This window comes from Mustela erminea, chromosome 1 (genome assembly GCF_009829155.1).
Source record: "Mustela erminea isolate mMusErm1 chromosome 1, mMusErm1.Pri, whole genome shotgun sequence".
Lineage (NCBI taxonomy): Eukaryota > Metazoa > Chordata > Mammalia > Carnivora > Mustelidae > Mustela > Mustela erminea.
Genome location: NC_045614.1, coordinates 202,858,818 through 202,884,677, shown reverse-complemented (window position 1 = coordinate 202,884,677; position 25,860 = coordinate 202,858,818). Strand labels below are relative to the sequence as shown.

At 36.5% G+C, this 25,860-nt stretch overlaps 1 long non-coding RNA gene across 1 annotated transcript; it reads right to left on the bottom strand.

The window, feature by feature from the left end:
• LOC116567397 lies at nucleotides 1–23,636 on the bottom strand. Its single transcript, XR_004276209.1, has 4 exons — nucleotides 23,622–23,636; nucleotides 14,422–14,430; nucleotides 11,226–11,227; nucleotides 1–61 (listed from the first exon to the last, which is right to left on the bottom strand). It is a non-coding gene; the product is annotated as an uncharacterized LOC116567397 (long non-coding RNA).
• Nucleotides 23,637–25,860: the final 2,224 nt, after the last annotated feature.

Sequence of the window (25,860 nt, the reverse complement as noted above, 5' to 3'; positions counted from 1 at the left end):
GCAGTTCAACTTTATAACAATTATAAATTAACCTGTTAAATTTTTCTGGACAATGCCAGCACTTGGATTTTTTTAAAACAAGTAAATTTTTTTAAGGATTTATTTATTTAACTGAAAAAGAGGGGGGGAGGAGCAGAGGGAAAGGGACAAGCAGACTCCATGTTAGACACATAGCCTGATGCAGGACAGGATCCCACCTCCCTGAGATCATGACCTGAGCCAAAATCAAGATTTGGTAGATTAAGTGACTGAGCCACCCAAGCACCCCAAAACAAGTAAATTTCTTATTGACAACAAAAACAAAAACAAAACAAAACAAAAAATTCAAATGATACTCTATGCATCCAATAAAGTCATGCTTGTTAATAAAAAAAAAAAGCATAAATACCAAAATGCAGCAACATAAATAAAAGTAAAAACTTACTCTTACAAAAAGGTATACACCAGAGAATGAACCTTTATGCAAATATCCTTTTTTATGAGGCATAAGAATAGGCAAGATGAACCTATGGTGATGGAAATCAGAACACTGATGTGTGTGAAGAATCACCTGAAAAGGGTATAAGAGAATTTTGCGGAGATGATGTTAATATCTGAAGTTGTGTTGTTAAATTGATATATTCATTTGTGACAATTGACTGAATTTAATCCCTAATATCTGTGCATCTCACAATATATAAATGTTGTCCCAATTAGAAAAATATGTATTATCTGCATACCATGACTCAATTATATACCTTTCATTACTTTACAAATCCGTGGCACCCTTTTATATTGTAAAATGAGTAATGTATAATATACATTTTTGTGTGTGCTTACTTTAAAATTGGCTTAATTAATTAAATTGACTTAATTATTAATTAATTAATTAATTAATTCCATATCTTTATTTTTATGGGACTGATTTCTGCTATTTATTTTATTCTATAAGTATTTTGAACCAAAGGGTTGATTCTGGATCTACTGTATGATGAGGGACTTTCTTTTTCCCTTTGTTTTCCCAAAAGCAATTCTTTTATCCTTTGATCTCAGCTAAAACACACTACAGGAACATTACCAAACATGAACAAAACTAGCTTTTCTGTTGGCTGCACCCATCCAAAATGAAGCTGCTTCCGTTGGGCTACATTAAAATCACAAGATAAGAATTGTTAATTTAACTGCTTCAGTGACTTTCTTTGAACTGAATGCTTATTAAACTTGGAAGGAAAAAAAAAGCTTCTATTTTATCTTGTTTTTTTTTTTTTTTTTTTGGTATTCTAAGAGAACCATTTATATGGTGACTTTATGTAAAAAAGAAAAAAGAGTAAGGTAATTATTTCAACCCTATCAAGCTCAAAATAAATGAGGGAGGTGAATTTTCCTTATTCCTTGCTCTTGATTTAGGATATTAAAAGCTTTGCCCACGCCTGATACTGCTCTGTTAACAAGACTTGCAAGAGACCCATCTTATGAAAGTAGATATCAAAAGAAAAAATTATGAAAAGAAAGACCATGAGTCATGCTTATTAAGTTTTTGCATTTAAAGAAAAATATGTCAATGAAAATCACATTAAAAAAAATCTAACAAAACAGTAAAATAAATTCCATTCTGACCTTCTTTCAGCCTTGATAGGTCCGTTTCTGAAGTATCTATATGGTGTTCCTCTCTGTTCCTCTCCCAACATTCAGTAAGCTGTTATTTCCTATAACCACACTTTTTTTTTAATAAATTCATTTTATTTATTTATTTTTTTAATTTATTTTTTATTTTCAGCATAACAGTATTCATTATTTTTGCACCATACCCAGTGCTCCATGCTTTTCATTTCATTCCCTTCTGTCCTTTCCCAAGGTGGTCCCCTACTTCAAGTACAGTTTTTATTTTCCTTGGATTACTTTGAAAAACCTTCTATCTGTATTCCACACCTCTAATGCTCCTAAGGCTGCAGTATTAATCTTGTTAAACACTATGTCTTAGTCAAGCGGGCCAGAGATGACAAAATAACACAGACTGGGGTGGGGGGGCCTCAAAACAACAGAAGTCCACTTACAGTTCTGAAGGCCGGAAGTCCAAGATCAAGGCTCTAGCAGATTCCTTCTCCGGTGAGGGCCCACGTCCTGGTTCAGAGATGACCATCTTTTTGCTGTGATCTTATATAGCAAAAGGGGTGAGGGATCTCTGTAGGATCTCTTTTATAAGGGCATTAACCCCATTCATTAGGGCTCTGCTCCCTCTGGAAGGCCCCATCACAGCAGGGATTAGATTTCAACCCATGAATTTTGGAGGGACACAAACATTCAGTCTATAGCACACCAACACAACAGCATTGAGCACACTACTTTCTGACTCAGAAAACTTCAGCTGTTCTCCTACTGCTCAACAGTCTTCACCTGGTCTTGTAGATAGAGGAGCTGCACAACAACTGGCCTAAACCCACCCAACCAATTTTTCTCTGTCTTAATCCTCCTTACACCCACACTTTTAAAACTTGTAATTAGAAAGTAATCTATTCTGGCCATTAAAAAAAAAATCAAACTGTAGAGCTATATAAAACAAAAGATGGTAGGGTGCCTGGCTGGCTCAGTTGGAAGAGCCTGTGACTCTTGATCTTATGGCTGTAAGTTTACACCCCTGTGGAGATTACAAAAAAAAAAGTCTTAAAAAATAATAAACCTTTAAAAAAGTGGATAAGTGACTGTTTTTACCAACTCTCTCACCCCATTTCTAACCTAGTAATTGCTATTGGGGCACCTGGGTGACTTAGTCCCTTAAGCATCTGTCTTCGGTTCAGGTCATGATGGCAGGGTCCTAGGATTGAGCCCCGAGTTGGGCTCCTTGCTCAGCGAAGAGTCTACTTCTTCCTCTGCCCCTCTCCCCTGCTCATGCTCTCTCTCACTCTCTATTCCTCTCTCCCAAATAAATAAATAAAATCTTCAAAAATAATAAAAATTAAAATAATAATAAATTAAAAACATAAACTAGTAACTGCTTTTAATATTTCAGTGTGTTCTTCCTCCCATTAACAAAATATATCTGCATACTGCAAAGACACAGAAAAGTGAAAGCAGAATTACACTTGAGGACTTACCCTTTTTCCATGTAATTTTTAGATATGAATATTTTTTCAAAGTCATGGATGATTTTTTAATTTTTTTTTAAAGATTATTTTTAAGATTTATTTATTTATTTATTTATTTGAGAGAGAGAGAGAATGAAAGAGAAAGAGCATTAGAGGAGAGAGGTCAGCGAGAGAAGCAGACTCCCTGCTGAGCAGGAAGCCCGATGCAGGACTTGATCCGGGAATCCAGGATCATGACCTGAGCTGCAAGTAGTCGCTTAACCAACTGAGCCACCCAGACACCCTCAAAGTTGTGGATGATTTATTCTTCTTATGGTTGTCTTTATTCTATTAATAAGATACACCATAATTTATTTAATTGATCCCTATTAATGGATACTTGGGCTTCTTCCATTTTTAACACTTTTATAAAATATTTAATTGAATATCATTGTATCTACACCTTAGATGCGCCTGTGCAGAAGTTGTAATTTTCTCAAAGTGAAATAATTGAATCAAAAGCCATGTTCATATTTATTTTGGAAAAATATTACCTAATATTTTTCTAAAAAGCCTGCAGTATTGTATGGCCATTTCCCACCTTCCTTCTTGACAAGAGTAGGTAATAAAAACCACTTTAATCTCTCCACTTTAACAGGTAAAGAATGGTATGTCCTTTTAAACTTTCCATTTTAAAAAATCATTAGTGAATTTGAACATCTTTGCTAGTGTCAATAGGTTTCATATGTCTTTGTTTTGAACTGTTTATTCTGTGCTGGAATTTATGGAGTTGCTGGTCTTTTTCATATTGATTTCTTTGAGCTCCTTGTGAGCTAATCAATTTCACTGTTTCTCTACCATGTTAGATACAAATAATTTCCCTATTTCATTGGTCACATTTACACTCTTAAATGATTTTTTTGCCTATTTTTGCCATAAAAAATGATTTTTTGTACAATCAAACATATCAATTTACAGTTCATAAAAGTGGCTCTCAAATTAATGTGCATAAAAAAAACATAAAATGACTATCATAAATGTAGACTCCAGGAAAAGAAACCAACATGTTGATTAAATGAAAGAGTTGAGAAGCTTTCCTTCTTTGTTTATGCTCTTGAATAGTTTTACTAGATTTAGAAGGATCTTTTCTTTAATGCTAAGAAACAATAGTCTTTTGAAACTAGCTGGTCTTATTCTTTTCTTAAAGTGTGTATTAGCTCCTTGATAAGTATCTGATCTTCTTTCATTTCCTTAGTTATTTTTTTCTCCATTCTGTTCTCAATATTGGTAACTTGAATTTTTCTTTAAAAGCATGTATTTCATATGAGTTTTAAATTTATTTTCAAAGACTTGTGTAAATTAATTTTTTTATCTTTTATAAGTGTGTCTATGTGTATGTAATTTTATTTTTCTCATGTTTAATCTGAACATAGTGGGAACATGGTACCACTATATCATTTCTCCACACATATAAGAGAAAGTCCCAAAGTTAGAGATGAAATTAGACCTATATTACAGAAATGAAAATGGCCTCACAAAAGGAGAGATTTCTCAAAATGAAAGCAATCTAAGGTACTTAAATTATTCATTAAAGAAGTACAGATTGTAACAAACTTTGTTATTTTAAGCCAGATACAAAAGTTAAAAATTTAAGATTTACTCCTAAAATTGAGAAATACATATAAGTTTCACATGATAAATTAAGAAAAGCAAGGGATAAAGAAATTTTACTAATTCAATGGAAGGGTAGAAAAAATAACAAAAGAATAGAAAATCAAGGCATATAGAAAGAACAGTCAGATGGTAGAAAGAAATCCAAAAACATGAAACATTATAATATAATGTAATATAAATTACAGTTATGTATTATACAATTATAATATAATGTAAATAGACTATAAATGGGCTAAATAGCTTTTAAAAGGTAAATATTTATAAACATGATTCAAAAACTCAACTATATACTATTTATGAAGTCCACATTTAAAATTTAACAACACAGCACAATAGCCAAACTGTGGAAAGCACCGAGATGCCCTTGAACAGACAAATGACTAAAGAAGATGTGATCCATATATACAATGGAATATTACTCAGCCATCAGAAAGGAAGAATACCCAACTTTTATCATCAACATGGATGGGACTGGAGATTATGCTAAGTGAAATAAGCCAAACAGAGAAAGTTAATTATCATATAGTTTCTCTTATTTGTAGAACGTAATGAATAGCATGGAGCATATTAGGAGAAGGAAAGGAAAAATGAGGGGGGGATCCAAGTGGGAGATGAACCATGAGAGACTATGGACTCCAAGAAACAAACTGAGGGTTAGAGGGGATGAGTTAGTCCAGTGATGGGTATTAAGGAGGGCACCTATTGCATGGGGCACTGGGTATTCTACACAATGAATCATGGAACACTACATCAAAAGCTAATGATGTACTACTGTATGGTGACTAACATAACATAATAAATAAATATATACATAAATAATTAAATAAAATTTAATTACACAGAAAGGTTAAAAAGAATCATAGTTCACCTATACCATCAGACAAGCTAAAATATGTAACAACTATAAATCAATAGAGTAAAAAAGTTACTTCACAACAATAAAAAGAACATATCCAAGAACAAATAGCAACTATAAACTTACATACACATACTGAAGTGGCCTTTAAAATGCAGCTAACAAATTTTTACAGAATCAGCAAGAAAATGACAATTCACATAATGACAGTTTTGCACAATATCCCAGCAATCAATAAGTCAAGCAGACAAGATACTATTAAAGACAAAGAATATTTAAACAACATAACTAACAAACTTTATCGATTGGTCATATATAGATAGTTCCATATTATAATTACAGAATACATGTGACATTCTGAAACTGACTACATTTTAGAGCTCAAAACTTATTTTTAAAAAAGGAAGAATATTGCCATCACATAGAATATGAGATTAAATTAAAATTAATAACATAAAAGGATAATCTGAGAAAATGCAAACATTTGAAATTACAAAACACATACATATGTAACTTTATGTATGTTATCTTTAAATAAATTTAACTATGTAACTTTAAATATTTTTAAAGATTTATTTATTTGAAAGAGAGATAGGGCTGGGCAAAGGGAAGAGAGAGAGGGGTAGGGAGAGAATTTCAAACAGACTTCTTGCTGAGTGGGAAGGCCAACACAGGGCTCTATTCCAGGATCCTGAGATCATGACCTGAGCAGAAATCAAAAGTCAGATGCTTAACCAACTGAGCCACCCAGTTGCCCCAATACATGTATAATATTAGAGGTGAATAATCATTGTGGCCATTATAACACACTTAACACTGAAAATGATGACAATAGTCACATAAAAGTTTTTAGAATTTTAGTAACTCAGTTCTTAGAAATTCATAGCAATAAATTATTTCATACAAAAAGGAAACACAGATCATCATCAACAAAGGTATAACTGAAGAAATTACAAACAGAACAAAGAAACTCTACCTAAGAATAATAGCATAAATTTTTTAAATAAAGGAGAAAAATATAAAAATGAACTCAGTATACAAATCCAAAACTTATTTATTTGAAAAGACTCCTACATAGATAAACATCTAACAAAACTTATTAAGAGAATAAGACCAAAGTCACAAACAGTAACAGGAGTAGAAATACACTCTGACAAAATCATACACTAATGAATTTGCAATTTCAAATGAATTGAAAATTTTCTTGGAGAAATAAAACTTTTCAAATCTGACTGAGCACTTATAACATACTACTGCTTGTAAGTTATATTTTACCAATGTCAGCTTGAGTAGTAAGACAAGATAAAGAAATACGAATTAGATGGGAAGAAATCAATCTCACAAATGATATCACTAGGCACATAGATAAAAACATTATTAGAAGTGATAAGAATCAGTGAGTTTGCTGAACATAAGAATCTAACATAAAAATTACTCATCTCCCTATTAATTACTAATCAATAAAATATGTAAAGCTGTTTCACAAAAATCTGTAATAAAACTATATGGAAAATAATATAAAACTTTATTAAAAACTACCAAAGTCTGTAGTAAAATTATATGAGAATAATATAAAACTTCATTAAAAAACATTTTTAAAACCTTGTAAATTCAAAGGGAACATATAGTCATGGATAAGAAGGTGTAAGAACATAAAGATGCCAAATCATTAAATTATGGGTAAATTGAACGTAATTACAATAAGAATTCGAACATGATTTTAGATGAATTTAACAAGCTTATTTAAAAATATACTCAGAAGAACAAAGAGTCAAATATATCCAAGATAATTTTGAAGAAATACTTTAATTTTGTTTGGTGGAGAGCATGTTTCCCTACGAATACCAATGCTCATTATAAAACTAAACTAATAAAGACAATACAGTTTTGATGTAGGAATAAACAAACAGACCAATTGCACAAAATAGAGATCCTAGGGGGAAAAAAAAACAGGCTGGCATAAATATTATAATTTGGTGCAAAGCAGAGATAGCATTAAAATTACAAATGAGGAAGAAGTAATGGGACCATTCAATAAATGGTGGTAGGACAACTGATCACTCAGATGGAACACAATAAATCCCTGTAACACTTTCACAAATGTATGCCTGTGTATACACACACATGCACACACATACACACACATACACTTCCAGATGGTTAAGACTTAAAGTGAAAAAGCAATAATTTATGAAAAATCTAAAAGAAAATATGAAAGACTATATGTATCTGAAGCCAAGCTATGGTAAATTTTTCTATTAAAAAAAGGAAAGACAAATAATGACAAAAAAAAAAGACAATAAATGAATAAATTAGACTACATTAAAATCTGTAAGAAGACACCATGTAAAAAGCAAAACTGCAGGTTGCACCTGGGTGGCTCAGTCAGTTAAATGTCCTACTCTTGTTTTAGGCGCAGGTCATTATCTCAGGATGGTGGAATCAAGCCTTGTTTCAGGCTCCATGCTGATCCTGGAGCCTGCTTGGAATTCTTTCCCCCTGCCCCTCCCCCCACCTCTTTCCCTCTCTCAAACAAAAAAAAAAAAAAAAAAAGGAAGAAAGAAAGAAAGAAAGGAAGAAAAAGAAAAAGAAAAACTGCAAGCCCCTGGCATGAAAATCATCTCTTTAGTGTTCATGATTGAACATTTGAAGACAAAAAAAAAAAAAATTGAAGACCGATAAATCAATTAGAAAATTACGAAGAACCCAAACACATAGACCAGTGGAACAGAGCAGAGAGCCCAGATATGGACCCTCAACTCTATGGTCAAATAATCTTTGACAAAACAGGAAAAAATATACAGTCTCTTCAATAAATGGTGCTGGGAAAACTGGGCAGCTATATGTAGAAGAATGAAACTTGACCATTCTCTTACACCATATAAAAGATAAACTCAAAATGGATAAAAGACCTCAATGTGAGACAGGATCCATCAGAATCTTAGAGGAGAAAATAGGCAGTAACCTCTTTAATATCAGCCACAGCAACTTCTTTCAAAGATATGTCTCCAAAGGCAAAGGAAACAAAAGCAAAAATGAACTTTTGGGACTTCATAAAAATCAAAAGCTGCTGCACAGCAAAGGAAACAGTCAACAAAACAAAGAGGCAACCCACGGAATGGGAGAAGATATTTGCAAATGACAGCACAGACAAAAGGTTGATATCCAGGATCTATAAAGAACTCCTCAAACTCAACACACACAAAACAGACAATCATATAAAAAAATGGGCAGAAGTGGGACACCTGGGTGGCTCAGTGGGTTAAAGCCTCTGCCTTCAGCTCAGGTCATGATCTCACGGTCCTGGGATCGAGTCCCGCACCGGGCTTTCTGCTCAACAGAGAGACTGCTTCTCCCTCTCTCTCTGCCTGCCTCTCTGCCTACTTGTGATCTCTGTCTGTCAAATGAATAAATAAAATATTTTTTAAAAATGGGCAGAAGATATGAACAGACACTTCTCCAATCAAGACATAAAAATGGCTATCAGACACATGAAAAAATGTTCATCATCACTAGCCATCAGGGAGATTCAAATTAAAACCACATTGAGATATCACCTTACACCAGTTAGAATGGCCAAAATTAAGACAGGGAACAACATGTGTTGGAGGCGATGTGGAGAAAGGGGAACCCTCTTACTCTGTTGGTGGGAATGCAAGTTAGTGCAGCCATTTTGGAGAACAGTGTGGAGATTCCTCAAGAAATTAAAAATAGAGCTTCCCTATGACCCTGCAATTGCACTACTGGGTATTTACCCCAAAGATACAGATGTAGTGAAAAGAAGGGCCATATGTACCCCAATGTTTATAGCAGCAATGGCCATGGTCGCCAAACTGTGGAGAGAACCAAGATGCCCTTCAACAGACGAATGGATAAGGAAGATGTGGTCCATATAAACTATGGAGTATGATGCCTCCATCAGAGAGGATGAATACCCAACTTTTGTAGCAACATGGACAGGACTGGAAGAGATTATGCTGAGTGAAATAAGTCAAGCAGAGAGAGTCAAGTATCATATGGTTTCACTTATTTGTGGAGCATAACAAATAACGTGGAGGACATGGGGAGATGGAGAGGAGAAGGGAGTTGAGGGAAATTGGAAGGGGAGGTGAACCATGAGAGACTATGGACTCTGAAAAACAATCTGAGGGGTTTGAAGGGGCAGGGGTTGGGAGGTTGGGGAAACCAGGTGGTGGGTATTGGAGAGGGCACGGATTGCATGGAGCACTGGGTGTTGTGAAAAAACAATGAATACTGTTATGCTGAAAATAAATTTAAAAATTAAAAAAAAAAAAAGAAGAAGAACCCAACAGAAACATAGCTCATGGATATGAAAAAAAATTCTAATTTGTGTGTGTGAAAATGTGCCCTATTTTATAAAGTTGAGAAAGACAAAACTGAGAAACTCTGAGGTAACATTTAACCTAGTCAGGTAACCAAAATTAAAAAACAAAACAAAACAAAACAAAAAACCTAACCATTACAACTAGACAAGACTGTGGAGTAACTGAAACCCTCCTACACCATTGATGGTAATACAAATAGGCTCAGGCAACTTGAGAAGCCATTTGGCAATATCTGGTCATATGTGAACGTACATATGCCCTACCCTTTGACCTAGCAATTCTACTTTAAGGTGTGGGACCTAGAGGAGCTATGACATTTATGTGCAAGAATTATGATGAGATTGTTCATTGTCTCATTGTTTCTAGCAGAGAAAACAAAACAAAACAAAATTTAATAACCTGAACAGTTCACTGGCACATAAAGGGATAAAGAAGTTGAGAGACTGTGGACTCTGAGGAACTAACTAAGGGTTTTGGGGGTGGGTGGGAGGTTGGGTGAGCCTGGTGGTGGGTATTGTGGAGGGCACGTATTGCATGGAGCACATGGACCATATTCATAAACAATGAATTCTGGAACACTAAAAAGAAATTTTAAAAATAAGTAAAAATTTTTTTTAAAAAAGAAGTAATGGAAAACAACAGTTAAAAACATGAACTAGGGGTGCCTGGGTGGCTCAGTGGGTTCAGCCTCTGCCTTTGGCTCAGATCATGGTCTCAGGGTCCTGGGATCGAGACCCAAGTCAGGCTGTCTGCTCAGCAGGGAGCCTGTTTTCTCTCTCTGACTTCTTGTGATCTCTCTCTCTGTCAAATAAATAAACAAATTACTTTAAAAAAAAATGAACTAGAAGGAAAAAACCTGGTTGGCTCAGTCCATTAAGCCTCTGCCTTAGACTCAGGTCAAGATCCCAGGGTCTTCGGTTGGAGCCCTCCATGGGGTTCCTTGCTCAGCAGGGAGCCTGCTTCTCCTTTTTCCTCTGTCACTCACCCTGCTTGTGCTCTTTCTCTTCCTCTCTCTCTCTGACAAATAAATAAAATCTTTTTAAAAATTAATTAAGTAAATAAATAAATAACATGAACTAGAGCTATATACATTTCCATACGGATATTTGTCATACTATAATTGGACTCTCCTAAAGTTTTGTAATTATCATTGCAAGATTAGTATTTTATGAGATAAAACCTTCTGATTTTATCTTACCACTTCAGGACAGCATAACCACATGAGCAACCACTGAATAAATTTATTGGACTGGTGAATTCCCTCTAAGACTGAGGCAGAAAGGAAATTTTCACATATATACATTGCACTTCTCAATTTTATTTTGAAGTCTTTAAAAAATCAAAGTCCTCAAACATAGAGCATTACCAAAATTTGGTATGCAGTTGAATGTTTACTGATAAAATTTTAACAGGAGATGATCTGAATTACTTCCATGTCATTAGCATTCCGTTTGCTTCTATAATGATTTCTGCATCATTTTCTATGCAGTAGTACAATTGCTTAGAATATAAATACAAAATTGATAAGAAAAATGCACTATAGAAAAAGTCCGTTATTTCCAATAGACAGGACTACGATTATTTTTCAGAATGGAAATACACATTTTGCAAGTGTAGCATATAAAATAATGATTATCCTTTTCTATTATGCATTATGCTATAGAGAGGCCATGAAAAATTAAAATATTTATTCTATTAAAGATAGAAAGAGCAGGATAATTGGCACAGTATCCTCTTCTTTCTAGAGGTTTACAGGTTCTAAAATTGCCAGACATTTTTTGCCTAGGGCTTTAACGAGCATAAAAGGTCATTAATCCAAGGTTATCATAGCAAACTTCCAAGGGAGAATAATCAGTCATGTAGAAGTTATTTAAATGACCACAGAAGCACATGCCAATTCAGTTTGGTGTTTTGCATGATGCCTGTTGACCACTTTTCTACACATTATAGCAATACTCAGAAAGCTTACCTTTGGAGGAGGGGAAATTTTAATTTTCAAACTCTGTTAGGTAAAAATATAAGGGAACCAGCACAGTGAGCCCAAGCCACGTACACACACACACACACACACACACACACACACACACACACCCCTCCTGGAAAATGCATGCCTACCTCAGCTTAAAGTTTGAGCACAAGATCCTATTTCCCCACTTGAGATCATATTCATGAGAATTTATCTCTGTATACATTTCAGAGTTGCCTCTTATCAGGTGTGTGATACTATACTTTTTCCCCCTCAGCTCCAAAATGGTAGCAATGAGTATCCCTCCCAGCTTTGTGGTGGGGATAAAAGCTTAATTAACACTTTTAATGTTACATCTAGGAGAATGGCAAGCAGTAATATACACATTTCAAAATAGTGGACTTTTTTGTTAGGTGTTGCACAAAACCCTAACAGACAATGATAAGTATTAACCAAACTTTTTTTTTTTCCTTCTTTAAACCCTGTTCAGTTTAACATTTGTTTAACTCCTGCTCTGTGTTAGGCATTGTGATAATTAAATAAGGAATAGTCTGGGGCAAGAAATCCAAATATCTAGTAAGCTTCCTTACTACTTTCCACAAGTAAAATATAATTGCAATATTACCTAATAAATAAGACCTATGAATGAATAAATAAAAGATAAGATATAAGAATTCCCCAGGGCAGGGAAACAATCCAACAAAGTGATAAATGGAAGGTCTCATAAAGAAAGCAACACCTTAGTTAAGTATCGAAGGATAAATAATAAGCCAGAATTTTTTAAACGGAGAAAGATGTTTCAGGCGGAGGGAACAAGCTGAGCATATATGCTTAAGAAATATAAATCCTCAAGTTGGGTAACAAGTTCAAGGAATTAAATGTCAGGCACAAATTAAGGCAATGAAGCTCCTGAGATGGGCGAGGGCCAGGTCATGGGGACTTCATATGATAGGGACAGAGAAAGAGCATCTCTAGATGGATTTTTTAAAAGGTCAGATTTATTTGGGATAGCGTTTTCTGGTTGGTGGATGGATTTCAAAAAGGTCAAGCCTGAAAAATGGGAGACCAATTAAGGAATTATTATAAAAGTTCAGGTGAGAGAGACAATGAGAGTCTCAACAAGATGGTGATTTAGGGCAAGACCGTAGGAATATTTAGGAAGTTAAGTTGGGAGGACTTGGAGGAGTTAAGGGAAAATGCTAAGGTTAACATGATTCTTGGATTTCATACTCAAGTGGCTGGTTGGATAGAGAGCTGCATATCTGGAGTGCAGAGAAAAGAGGGAGAGAGGGAGAGATTTGGGGCAAAGAAGATGATGAACTAAGTTTGAGGAGCTTTGGGAGAATCAGGATGGCAGATCCTGAGGATATCAGCATGTGTGAGTAAAAAGAAAAAAAAAAAAAAAAGCAAAAACAGAAAAATGGAGGCAGAGAATTCAGGGTGATGGGGGAATGGATTTGAGCCAAACTCTAGGGAGTCTGTGCTGGAAGAAATAGAGTATAGAAATGCATTAAGAGGGCACCTGGATGGCTCAGTTGGTTAGGCAACCACCTTCCGCTCAGGTCATGAACCCGGAGTCCCGGAATCAAATCCCGCACAGGGCTTCCAGCTCCATGGGGAGTCTGCTTCTCCCTCTGACCTTCTTCCCTTTCATGCTCTCCCTCTTCCTCTCTCTCTCTCTCTCTCTCTCTCTAATAAATAAATAAATAAAATCTTTTTTAAAATGCCATAAGAAAATGCTGAAAGAGAGGGTAAGTCTTCTTATAAATCCCTAGCAAGAAGAACCTGAAGACATCAGCAATCTTATATTGAATGAAGCTCTACTTGAAAACAACTTACATCCTTACCCACTTTTTCAGAAAGATTTCTGGTCATTTTAATGTATGTGAGGATAAGCGGTACATATACTTGAACGCATATGTCCCAGAGCATGGGCACTTATATAAAAGTCAGAGAAATTTTCTGTACCCCCAACATGGGTTTTTGCTTGTTTTGATTTTTTTTTCCTCCTTATACATTTGCTACTGAAGCAAAACTTAAATGAGATGTTCTCCGAATACCTATCCAATCTTGTAGGAAATGGATGCAGTCTCACCAGTAAATCCTTTCTCTGAGTAAGGAAAGAACCTCCATGTTCAAGATTTATATTCCACCAAATACCAGAAGCAAACATTTTAAAGAGACCTTTCAAATAGGACTTGAGAAGAATTCGCCAAGTATTTGGCAGGGATCGGATTTGTGTTTGCTCAATCAAGATCGAGTGCCTCCCAGTTTCCAAACACTATGCAACATGCTGGGAAAGAAAGATAAGAGGGGCACAGGTCCAGCATCGCATCGGACATCCTACAGTCCACAGACGACAGAGGCAAAAGAGCAAATCACTACCGTCATGGGCCAGCCTTCTAAGACAGATACAAGATGCTTTCTGAGCTTAGAGGAGAAAATGTTCAAAGTGCTATTTTTATATTAATTAAATTGCCACCTTTATAAGGGACCATATATGTAAAAATGAACACTGCATAAATTAAAGTAGAAAACTATATTAAACTCCTAACCATGGAAACCATGGTTTTCTCTTCCTCAGCTTGGTCATAAGTGTCTTGACATTGAAGAAACAGGTTTTCATTTTGGTTTGGTTTGGGGAGATTCCACGTTGGGTTTTGTTCTAGTCTTCCTAAATAATGCAACCTGGGTTGCAATAACATTTAGAAAAAGAAATTGGTGTTTGTTTATGGAAGCAAATAACAGGACATCTGTTATTATTATAAAATTTAAAGAAAAAAGTTATTAAGAAAGCTCAATTCCGTGTATGCTATATTTCTTGTAAATCAACAGATAAAATTAGCATGCTATTATTTATGCAGTATTTCCACATAAAAAAGTTGTAAAAAAAAACACAGAAAAATAATTTTCTAACTCTTAGCTTTTTCTCCTTTTACCCCATGTGCTGAGCAAGTACAAAAAGCTATTTTTACGTGTATTTTCAATTACAATGTGTAAATGCATCCTTTCCTTGAAAATACCAGTTCTTATCTCCATATTTCCTATTTTGTTATAGAAAAAGATGACTGTCCCATAGATTTACATGCCTTGCTCTCCTGCCCTAGAGATGCATATTCAACAAAGAATAAAAAGGTTTAGAGAGTGAGAAGCAGCCTTAATTCATGGGCAGTCAAAATCACATGAATGTTGCTCACATCAATTTCATTAGGATTCATAAAGGTGGTCTCCATAGCAACATCATTTTCACAAAGCACAGAAATGCTGCATTTTATTTTATTTTTTAATAGAAAATCCGAGGGTCAGATTATCATGTTTCCCCCCATATCCCATTCATCCTCTACCCTCACACAGGTCTGATAGCATTCAAAAGGAGCTTTATGGACATCAAAGATGGCTCCATATTTAAGTGGAATAATACTCTTAGCTAAGTTTATTATAAAAATATATAGTGTTGGTGGATTGGGATAAATCTGAGGGGAACTACTCCTGAAATTAGAAACATATTACTTGACCCTCACCCTGAAAACTTGGGAGCTCATTATTTAAACATGATTGGTAAATCCAACAAAGGAGTTCCTCTAAGAGTCAAATAAAATCCAACTCGTGTGACGAAAGAGCTTAGGGAAACATTTGGCCTCTTTTTGCTTTTTCACTTTCTTTGAGGATTAAGTTTAGAAGGAGGATGATTATAGTTTTAATAATTCCTCATTAATAAAAATGCATTTATATTATCCCTTGAGGTATGGTTGCTTTTTTGAGAGAGAGAGAGAGAGTTAGAGAGAGACAGAGGGCAAGTGGGAGGAGGGAAGACAGAGGGAGAAGGAGAAAGAGAATCTGATGCAGGCTTCTTGTACCAGCAAGGAGCCTCACACAGGACTCCATCTGGAGGCTCCATCTCACCACCCTGAGATCATGACCTGAGCAGAAATCAAGAGTCTGATGTCCAACCGACTGAGCCACCCAGGGGCCTGAGGTATTGTTGCCTTTAAAATGTGTTCTTTTTTCTTCATGAAAGATAATGGCGGAAGAAGAAATGTAGGGAACAACTGGTAATAATTCTTTACAAACTATGTTATTCAACAGATTATTCCTAGAAAAAGTAAAATTCCATATTAATTTAAAATGATCTTGTCCTGGTATTCAAGCATTGAATCTCTAATCTTTTTTTTCTGTTTTAATGCTAAACTGCCTTTTAAGATTATAATTGTATTACAATTATATAAGTGCATTTTTTTGGACAAATTCTAAAATAGACTTTTACCCAAGAGAGTAGAATAATTCCATCATGAATAAGTGCCTATTTACTCAATAAACTAGAATGAGTTGGAGCTCTCATGGTCCATTGACTAAATATGTAATTAGGTGAGAAGTTTTCTGATGTTTTTAAATCAATCTGTCTATACATCAGGCAAGCCAGAGTGATGCTGATGAAAATATTTCATGTGATTAAAAAAGCACTTGTTTTGTATATAAAAGATTTATAGCATCAATTAAAATTACAAAAGTGCAGAAGAAAGTATGATATTCAAGTATATAGATAGTATAGACCTTAACAGACTCACTGATACATTTTTCTTTTGTTATTTGCTTGAAAATAATGGAACTAATGCTATTAGAAAGGAAGTATGTAATAGCAATAAAAAGTCACTTTTGTCCATTTTATTGAAATGTACAATGCCAGTTATAGAGTTTCAAGACATAAAATACAGCTTTTTAGGTTAGGATTGGCATTTTCTGAGAAGCGTAAAATGTCCTTTCCTCAACGAATATTGGAATAATGGAAAAATGGAATAATAGGAAAAGTTAGTATGAAGAAATCACAAACTCTTTTATTTGAGGGGCAGGAAGAGAGTGAGAGAGCAGGGGGAGGGGTAGAGGAAGAGAGAATCCTATGCACGCTCCATGCCCAGGGCAGACCCCAAGGTGGGGCTCACTCTCATGATCCTAAGGTCATAACCTGAGCCAAAATCAGGAGTTGGACATTTAACCAGCTGTGCCACTCAGGTACCCCAAAATTGCCAACTCTAAAGAAGCACAGAAAAATTGACAAATAACTAAAAATTCTAAATAGATACAAAGCCAGTAAAGTCAAGCAAGCTTCTAAAGACAAACCAGTTTAAAGATTGTAAAAATATGTTAAACATCAACATCTCACTTTGATGTTATCTTCATTTGAATATGGAGTATTTACACATGGCAAAACTTCTTATTATATGAAAGGATCAAAAGAAATAAAATGTTATTTATGTTTTTAAGAGGTTTTATTTTATTTTTTCATTTTCTTTTATTTTTTCAGTGTTCCAACATTCATTGTTTACACACCACACCCAGTGCTCCATGCAGTACGTGCCCTCCTTAATACTCACCACCAGGCTCACCATGTATACATTGAATAAATGTAGTCTGCTTATTGCTTATATCATTGCAGTATAATTTTATCAATATATGGTTCGAGAATAGTCTGTTAGCATAATAATTCAAATTTTTCTTTTACAGTAATATTTGCTATTTAAAACCCTCTAGACAATTTCTTATCGTTTAAATCATTGAGTCAAATAGGAACTTCTTTTGTATCAGAGGCTTATTATTGCATTTATCTCTGCCAATATTTCTCACCTTATCTGTCTGTTCTGGTGTCTATCATTTTTCTAACCCCAAAACACCTTCATCGCCAGCCTAACCTGTTGTGGGTGTTCTGCCCACACACTCTTCTCTGTATCCACCTTAGCCTTCCTCTAAACCCCAGACTACCTGAAACAGTTTTTCCATTCTGCCTGCCAACTTGCATCCCTCTGTTCCTTTAAAAAAGTGATGCAAGTCTTAACATCTTTTCAAAAACTTTTCCCAACCAACCCACTTTTTCTTACATCTACCAGTAGATATCCATCTATGGTGTGTCTGTAATTACTATTCTGCTCTATTTCTTTAGGCTTCATGTATACTTCCTCTTTCCCTTCATGTTGTCATTTCCAAAGTGTAGGGAGAGTATATACTAGGTATTATATAATGAACATTATTATATAATAAACATTTAAGATGAAATAGATATGTAAAATAAATATGACTTTTTTAATTTTTTTATTTATTTTCAGCATAACAGTATTCATTGTTTTTGCACCACATCCAGTGCTCTATGCAATCCATGCCCTCTCTAATATCCACCACCTGGTTCCCCCAACCTCCCAACCCCCGCCCCTTCAAACCCCTCAGATTGTTTTTCAGAGTCCATAGTCTCTCATGGTTCACCTCCCCTTCCAATTTCCCTCAACTCCCTTCTCCTCTCCATCTCCCCTTATCCTCCATGTTACTTGTTATGCTCCACAAATAAGTGAAACCATATAATTGACTCTCTCTGCTTGACTTATTTCACTCAGCATAATCTCTTCCATTCCCATCCATGTTGCTACAAAAGTTGGGTATTCATCCTTTCTGATGGAGGCATAATGCTCCATAGTGTATATGGACCACATCTTCCTTATCCATTGGTCCACTGAAGGGCATCCTGGTTCTTTCCACAGTTTGGCGACCGTGGTCATTGCTACTATAAACATTGGGGCACAGATGGGCCTTCTTTTCACTACATCTGTATCTTTGGGGTAAATACATAACTTGGATGGGATATGACTTCTGACAAATGTATTTGAGTGATTGTGGAACTTCTAATTTATAAAGCATTTTCAAATATATCCACTAAACAATGTGATTATGCAGAAATTATTACTGGTTAAATGTCATATTTATGTTTAATGATGACCTGTTTCCTCACCACATCTCCAGTGAAGACCCGGGGTAGGTCCAAGGGGGCCATGATCACTGAGCATTCTCTGGCCTAATAGCCCCTCTTAATGCTTTGCTGCAAATTTGCCCCTTGAATTTATCAGCCAAAACTGTAACTTCCATAGAACCTGTGGGTCAGTGTTATCATTTCCCCAAGCCTAATCATCTGCAGGATACTTGGGACACTACAATTTTTGCCTAGTTTAGGAACAATTTTCTTTTGATACTCTTCAATGTATGGCTTAAACTGCATGACAATCACAAATGTTGGGATGGTGTGCATAAAACAAGATACAAATACTTATTATATAACAAGTAAATAAATATAGCTGCATATCCTATTTCCCATTGACAGGATAAATCATCCCAGAAAATACCACCCTTTCTTTTTTTCTTTCTTACTTTCTTTCTTTCTTTTAAATATATATATATTTTTTTCCAGTGGCTGAAAAGCCTGATGTGGCCAGTCTCAATATGAAGAAACTATTGTGTCTCATGATGAGGGCATTTATTCCTTAGGCTTTACAATCTCCAAACTAATATATTCCCAAGTCGGGGGACAGAAACAACTTTTTGTATGCTTATATAAATATGAGAATTGCCACCTTTACTTCTACACACTATTCTCAAAATTGATATATTCTGGCAATGGGAGAATGAACAATATATATTAGCTTCTGGTTCATACTGAATCTTACAAAAATAGTATCTCAGCTCGGTTATAACTAGGTCACAATAATCCTTTCCTTTGTTCTGGAAGACTGGAAGCTTCTAACTGTCGAGGGACCTGAGAAGACTAGTGAATATAATGAGTCTTGACGACCCCCTTCCCTCCTCCTCTCTCTCCTCCCCATCTACCTCCAACTCTTCCTTCTCTTCCTTCTGTCTTCTTCTGCTTTCTTCCTCCTCCCTCCTTCCTCCTTCCTCCTTTCTTCTTCTCCTTCTTTTCCTTCTTCTGAGTTTTTTGGTCAGAAACAATGTTATATTTGGTGCTATGATGAAGTTTTCAGATCAGTATTTAAGGGCTGAAGGTACTTATATCATGGCGGACAAGATAGGAAATCCAAATCTAAGATGTGAGTGTCAGTCAGGAAAGATAAATTATTTCCTTCCATAATGGAAGGAGTCCAAAGTAATCAACACGGAGCCCAGAAAATTACTGGTATCCCCACACGTATGGTTCTATATTAAAGGGGATATCTATCAGAAAGCTTTCAGATGCAACGGAGATAATGAATACTTAATATGGTAGGCTGAATAATGGCACCCAGTGATATTCAGGTCCTAATCCCTAGAACCTGTGAATGTTACCTGGCATGGGAAAAGGGACCTTGCAGATATGATCGAGTTTAGGATCTTGACATAGAAGATTATTCTGGATTTTGCAAGTGGACTTTAACTATAATTATCAAGTGTTCTTATAAGTGGGAGACAGAGGGAGATGCAGCCTCAAAGATAGAAGGCAATGTGAGGAAACAGAGAAATTTGAGATGCTACACTGCTGGCTTTAAAGATGGAGGGAGGGGGTAAAAGCCAAGGAATGAAAAAAAAAATGTATAGAAAAAGAAAATGATTCTCCCCAACAGCATCTGGAAGAAGTATGACCTTACCTATACCTTGATTTTGGTCTAGTAACATTGATTTTATAATTCTGACCTCTAGAATTGTAAGAGAATAAATATTTTGTTTTGTTTAAACCACCAAACTTGTGGTCATTTGTTACAGCAGCCCTATGACACTAATACATCCAGTAAAAAGTCTCTTAAGATTTTATCCTCTCATGTCACTGCCATTCAGGGTTAATTCAGCAGCTCAAAAATGTCCAGGTATCTGGGTCAAATTTTTCTGTGACTCTCTTGGCCCTCTTCTCCATGTGGTAAAATTGCTACCACAGTTCTGATCCTCATGCTTTGCTGTGATGATATCCAAAGGCAGAAAGAAAGGATTGGGGGGCATCTGGGTAACTCAGTGGGTTAAAGCCTCTGCCTTTGGCTCAGGTCATGATCTCAGGTTCCTGGGATTGAGCCCCACATCAGGCTCTCTGTTCAGTGGGGAGCCTGCTTCCCTCTCTCTCTGTCTACCTGCCTCTCTGTCTGCTCTTGATCTCTGTCTGTCAAATAAATAAATATAATCTTTAAAAAAATGGAAAGAAAGAAAGTGTAGGTATTTATTTCTTATGTATATCTCTCTTCTCTCAGGATATAACTATTGAGTAAGCAATCACTAACATCTGCCACGTCGGCTCTGGTTTTATTTCTGCTGATGGCAAACTGGGCCACCAATCATCAGATAAGACTTGGTAAGGAACTGTCCATATTATTAAACCCCTGCATTTCTGTTGTCTTGGCTCCCTTAACACAACTGAGCAAGGATTGGGGTTGTTGGAGAACAAGACTGGCTGATGTCTACAGAGCAGATGACATTGTCCACCTGGTTATTAAGATCTGTCTCTTTAGAACTGCAAAGAGAAATTGCCACAGAGTAGAGGGTATAAACAAGAACAGAAATTTCTCACAGTTCTGAAGGATAAGAAGTCCAAGATCAAGATTCCAACAGATTGCATATCTAGTGAGGTAACTCTTCTTGATTTGCAGATGGCTATCTTCTTGTTGTATCCTTTCATGGTAGACAGCATATCTTCTTGCAAGGACACTAATTCTGTTATAAGAGTTCCATCCTCATGACATAATTACCTTCCAAAGTCCTCACCTCCAAATACCATCACATTAGGGCTTCAACATATGAATGGTGTGGGAGGAGAGAAAGAAACATTCAGTCCATGAAGCAGTGGGCATTCATATACAACATAAATAACCTCATCCTTGAGTCTCATCCATATATCTCTTCCCCAACCTTCTTTCTCCCCAGTTTTCATAATCCAAACCAAACAACAAATCTAAGGAAATAATGTTAGCCTGTACTTTAGGCTCTTCTTCCAGGCAAAACGGACCATCCCTGTAGAAATCTCTGCCTCCTTTTCTTTCTCTGGAAAGAATTTCATTCTGCATTGTCCATCAGAGTCATACCTGCTGGGGTTGTAATGTTGCGCATCTACTTACAGCCAGTTTTAAAAATTTAGGGAGGAACCTTCTGTGAGCTGGGATTTTTTCTCTTATTTTTCCTCAGCCAACAGCTCAAATGGAACTCCCCGTGAGACTCTAGCTGTGGACTGTGGAACAGGTGGCAGCAAGTTGTATGCTAGGAGTCACAAGAATCTATTCCCATGGTTTAGTTGTGTGCCCTGGCTCAGGCAGTACCTGATCCCATATATGCCATTTCCAGCCCGTAATACAGCGGCATGGGCAAGCCGTCCTTTGTGGGCTGGTAGATCAGAAAACATCCAGTTTACCAAGAACACTACGGTCCTCAAGGTTTGCATCAGGGAGCCAACCTCTATCTTCCAGTTTCCAATAACATGCCAAGAGCTGTTTCTTGAAAGAAAACATGTTATTTGACCAAGCAGTCATGATTTTGTTCAAATATCTTCAAGAAGTGGCTTTCAAAAATTGGGGCCTCAGGACTCTGTAAGAAATGCATTTTAATTTGTAATTCAGGGCAACATGCTCAGAAGATCTTGAGGAAAATAAACAAGTTTTAATAAATGTTGCCCTTACTACAGGCAATGTACTCTGGTACTTTGCCTTCCAGTTCTATCATCTTTCATATTTTTAAAAATGCTGCTCAAGACCTGTTAAATGAATTTTGCAACTCACTAATGGGTCACAACACACAGTTTGAAACACGCTGCCCTAGAGTCCTCACAGGAATTCTACTGGGATTTGCTAGAAGAACCACATTACAATCTAATCAGCTACAGAAAGTTCAAGCAAAATTAATTCTGCTGGTTCAAGAGATCACAATGGCAGAGCTGCTTGCCCTGCAGGACCTATGGAAGAACCTTCTCTGGGCCACACTTAAGCCCAGCAGCCCACAGGGTCAGTAAGTGGCTTAGAGGAGCACCCTGCCCCTAGTGTGATAAACATTGCCATCAAAATTAAAGGAGCTAATGAAGCATTTTTTTTTCCTTCTCCTAACACAAGATACAGTAACTTATATTTCACTTTGAAGAGATTTAACTACATTCTTTAGTAGTGGGAATGACATGCTTCAAAGACTATCTGAAATACCTTCTTACTTACAGAGTAGGTGGGAGATGAATCACACTCTGGGAAGTTGGAGGAAAGAACTGACACAGGAGAAGCCCCTGATAGACAAAAAGAAAAGCAGGAAAGACTTACTAGGTGCCGGGTGGAGCTTGTGCAGGAGGTCAGACAGTCATGTTCAGGCTTATGAAAGGGGTGAATTGCTAAAAGCAACCAGATAAGTTGAGGAACCTCAGAACAGTAGGTTTTTCTTTCCCCTCAACACACCCTGGGGTATTTTTCTGATGTCTTAGATGAGGGACATATATGATAATGTGTCAACCAGGCTGGAAATGGCTGATGGGCATAATGTGTTGGAAGAAGACAAAGATTATCAAACTGATTTCTCTTAGATTTGAAATCAATGTGGTGGAAATTTCTAGTTTCCCATGTGCCAAGAGAAAAAAACACAGCTCATACATGGGCCAACTCTCAAAAAAAAAAAAAAAAAATCACGCAGGACTGCAAAAGAACCCCACAGGTGGGTGATGTTGGGATTCCTTGTAAAGGATTGGGAAGTAAAGGTAGCAAAGGGAACTCCAGTGGATTCTCAGCTGCAGGAAGATGTGGATGAGATGCCCAGTTAGGGATGACCTGAAGATTGTCAGTTATGCCTCCCAAAGAACCAGCTGCCAGAAGTCTGAGCTCCAGAGCCCAGGAAAGTGGAGTGCACAGAGAAGTTTCACAATCCTCAGACATCAGCAGGGGTGACTACACAGAGCACAAAATAACCAGAAAACCAGCTGTACCACGGTAAACACCATAGCAGGTGCCCAGCTAGACAAAAGACCCATGACAATCATGAGGACACACAACAATTCACACATAAATCTGGGACCCCTTCCCTTGTCTTCATGGAAACACGTTAACTGCCTTTTCATTTGGGACACAGGATAGAGAAGAGAAATATGAGCCTGGAAGACAGTTTGATTTTTTCTTGCCCTCAGTGGCAATGGGAGGCTTGGGGAATTATTGATCGATTTTGGCAAATATGAAACTATTACACTTTATAATGGAATGACTTTATAGGCATAGATAATTGATCCTACTACAGCTTTGAACTAAATTTAAGTTTATGAAATAATGTGAAGGTGTAATCTTTGAAAGTTATTCATGCACCAAAATGATCTGTGTATGTTGAGCTATAGTGAATAAGGAAGAATTCATTTTCTTTGAAAAAAAATGAATATTGTGAATAGATAGGAGTTGTCTACCTATTCATTCAGCAGACAATGAAATGGTGGTTGGGTGGTGTCATGGTAAAGCATGCAATCCAAAACTGCACTTTCCAAATAATAAATGAGAACCAGAGACATCAAACTACTTAGTCAATGTCCCACACAAAGTTAATAGCAGAGCCAGGACCAAAATACAATTTAGTACACTGTTTATTCCAAAAATTAACACTTTTAAACTCTCTTTTATGTATATCTAACCTAGATTTGCAATCAGGTTATAAAAATGGAAGAAACATCCATATATTAAATTTCTACTCACTCCACATCAGCTGAAAAGGTGATGCGGGAGATAAGTAAAATACTTCAATAACCTACTTTTGCAGGTTTCATGTATTATGCATGAGCAAAAAGGGTATATAATTGCCATTATAACCTCCAAGAGGAGATTAGAGAGTAAAGAGAATTTTTCATTAAGAACCCGGTGGTATACAAGTAAAACATACATCAGGGAGATGGTTAATTATCACAACAATAACAAATATTTAGCTGCAGGTCTAAAGACAAAAAGTTACACTCAAGTAATAGGTAATGGCATCTGCTCCAAAAATAATAATAGATTGTGTTCAGAACACATATTGAACCACATTCAGGTAAACCGAAGTCCTAGACTAAAACCTCAACTTTAAATACAGACGTATGCATAAGCTCTCATTTGCACAAACTTCTTTTCAGACTCAGAAATAGAGTTTTAGATTCCCAGCCTACATCTTTGTTCTTCAAAGGGGCAACATTACTACTTGCCTCCCACTCATCCATTTCCCCTGTTCTTATCTCACTTTCTACATCTTCTTAATAGCCTGTCTTCACCCTCTTGAGTCCGGCTAGTAGATGTTCTGGTTTGGCTCATGAATCCGCCTTCCTGACTGATAAGCTTCTACCCCAGTGCTGACTTCTCCCCTCCCCCCATGTGGTTACTCTCCACAGAAAAAGGCCACCTGATCAAAGTCTTGTCCGCTTCTCAGAGGCTGCCAGCATTCGGAGACTGGTAGATATGAGGGTACAGAGGCCTAGACCTCTGACTCTATCGGACGACTCCAGCTCCAGCTGCCCGCAACCTGGCGGAGGCATGGCTGTGGTTGCCGTCGTTGAACTGAGTCTCTCTCCCTCTCCAGTTCCACTTCCTTCACGCTCCCCTAATGTTGATCCCAGGATCGCTCCCCAAGGGCAGCTTCTTGAAATCCCAAATCCGAACTCCCAAGTCCAGCTTCCTGGGGAACCACAGCATACTCCTGCTTTCCCTGAAATCCCAAACTCTCCATGAAGCTACTCAGGTTAAACAGAGCTGTTTTGCTACTATTTGTTTTTTTCAAAGCTACTGAAACTCATGTAAACAACCACCTCCAAATAATCAACATGAAATCATATTGATTGTATATATTTAAGCATCTTTTTATTGTGATGAAAAACACGTAACATGAAATGTACCATTTTAACAAAGTTTTAGGGAAAAGTACAGAATTGTTAACAACATAACAGTGCTGTTTAGTAGATTTCTAGAACTTTTTCGTCTTGTATGACCTATTGCAAGAAGCAACTTTCCACTTCCGAGGTTCCCCGGCCCCTGGTAACTAGCAGTTTACTTTTCTATTCTATGAGTTTAACTAATTTAGGGACACCTGTGACCCAGTTGATGAAGCAGCTGCCTTTGTCTCAGGTCAACGTCTCAGGGTCCTAGGATGGAGCTCCACATGAAGACCCCTATTCAGCAGGGAGGCTGCTTCTCCCTCTCCCTCTGTACCACCCCCCAACCCCACTCATAATCTTGTGCTCTTTCTTTCTCTGAAATAAATAAAATCTTAAAAAAAAAAAAACCACCT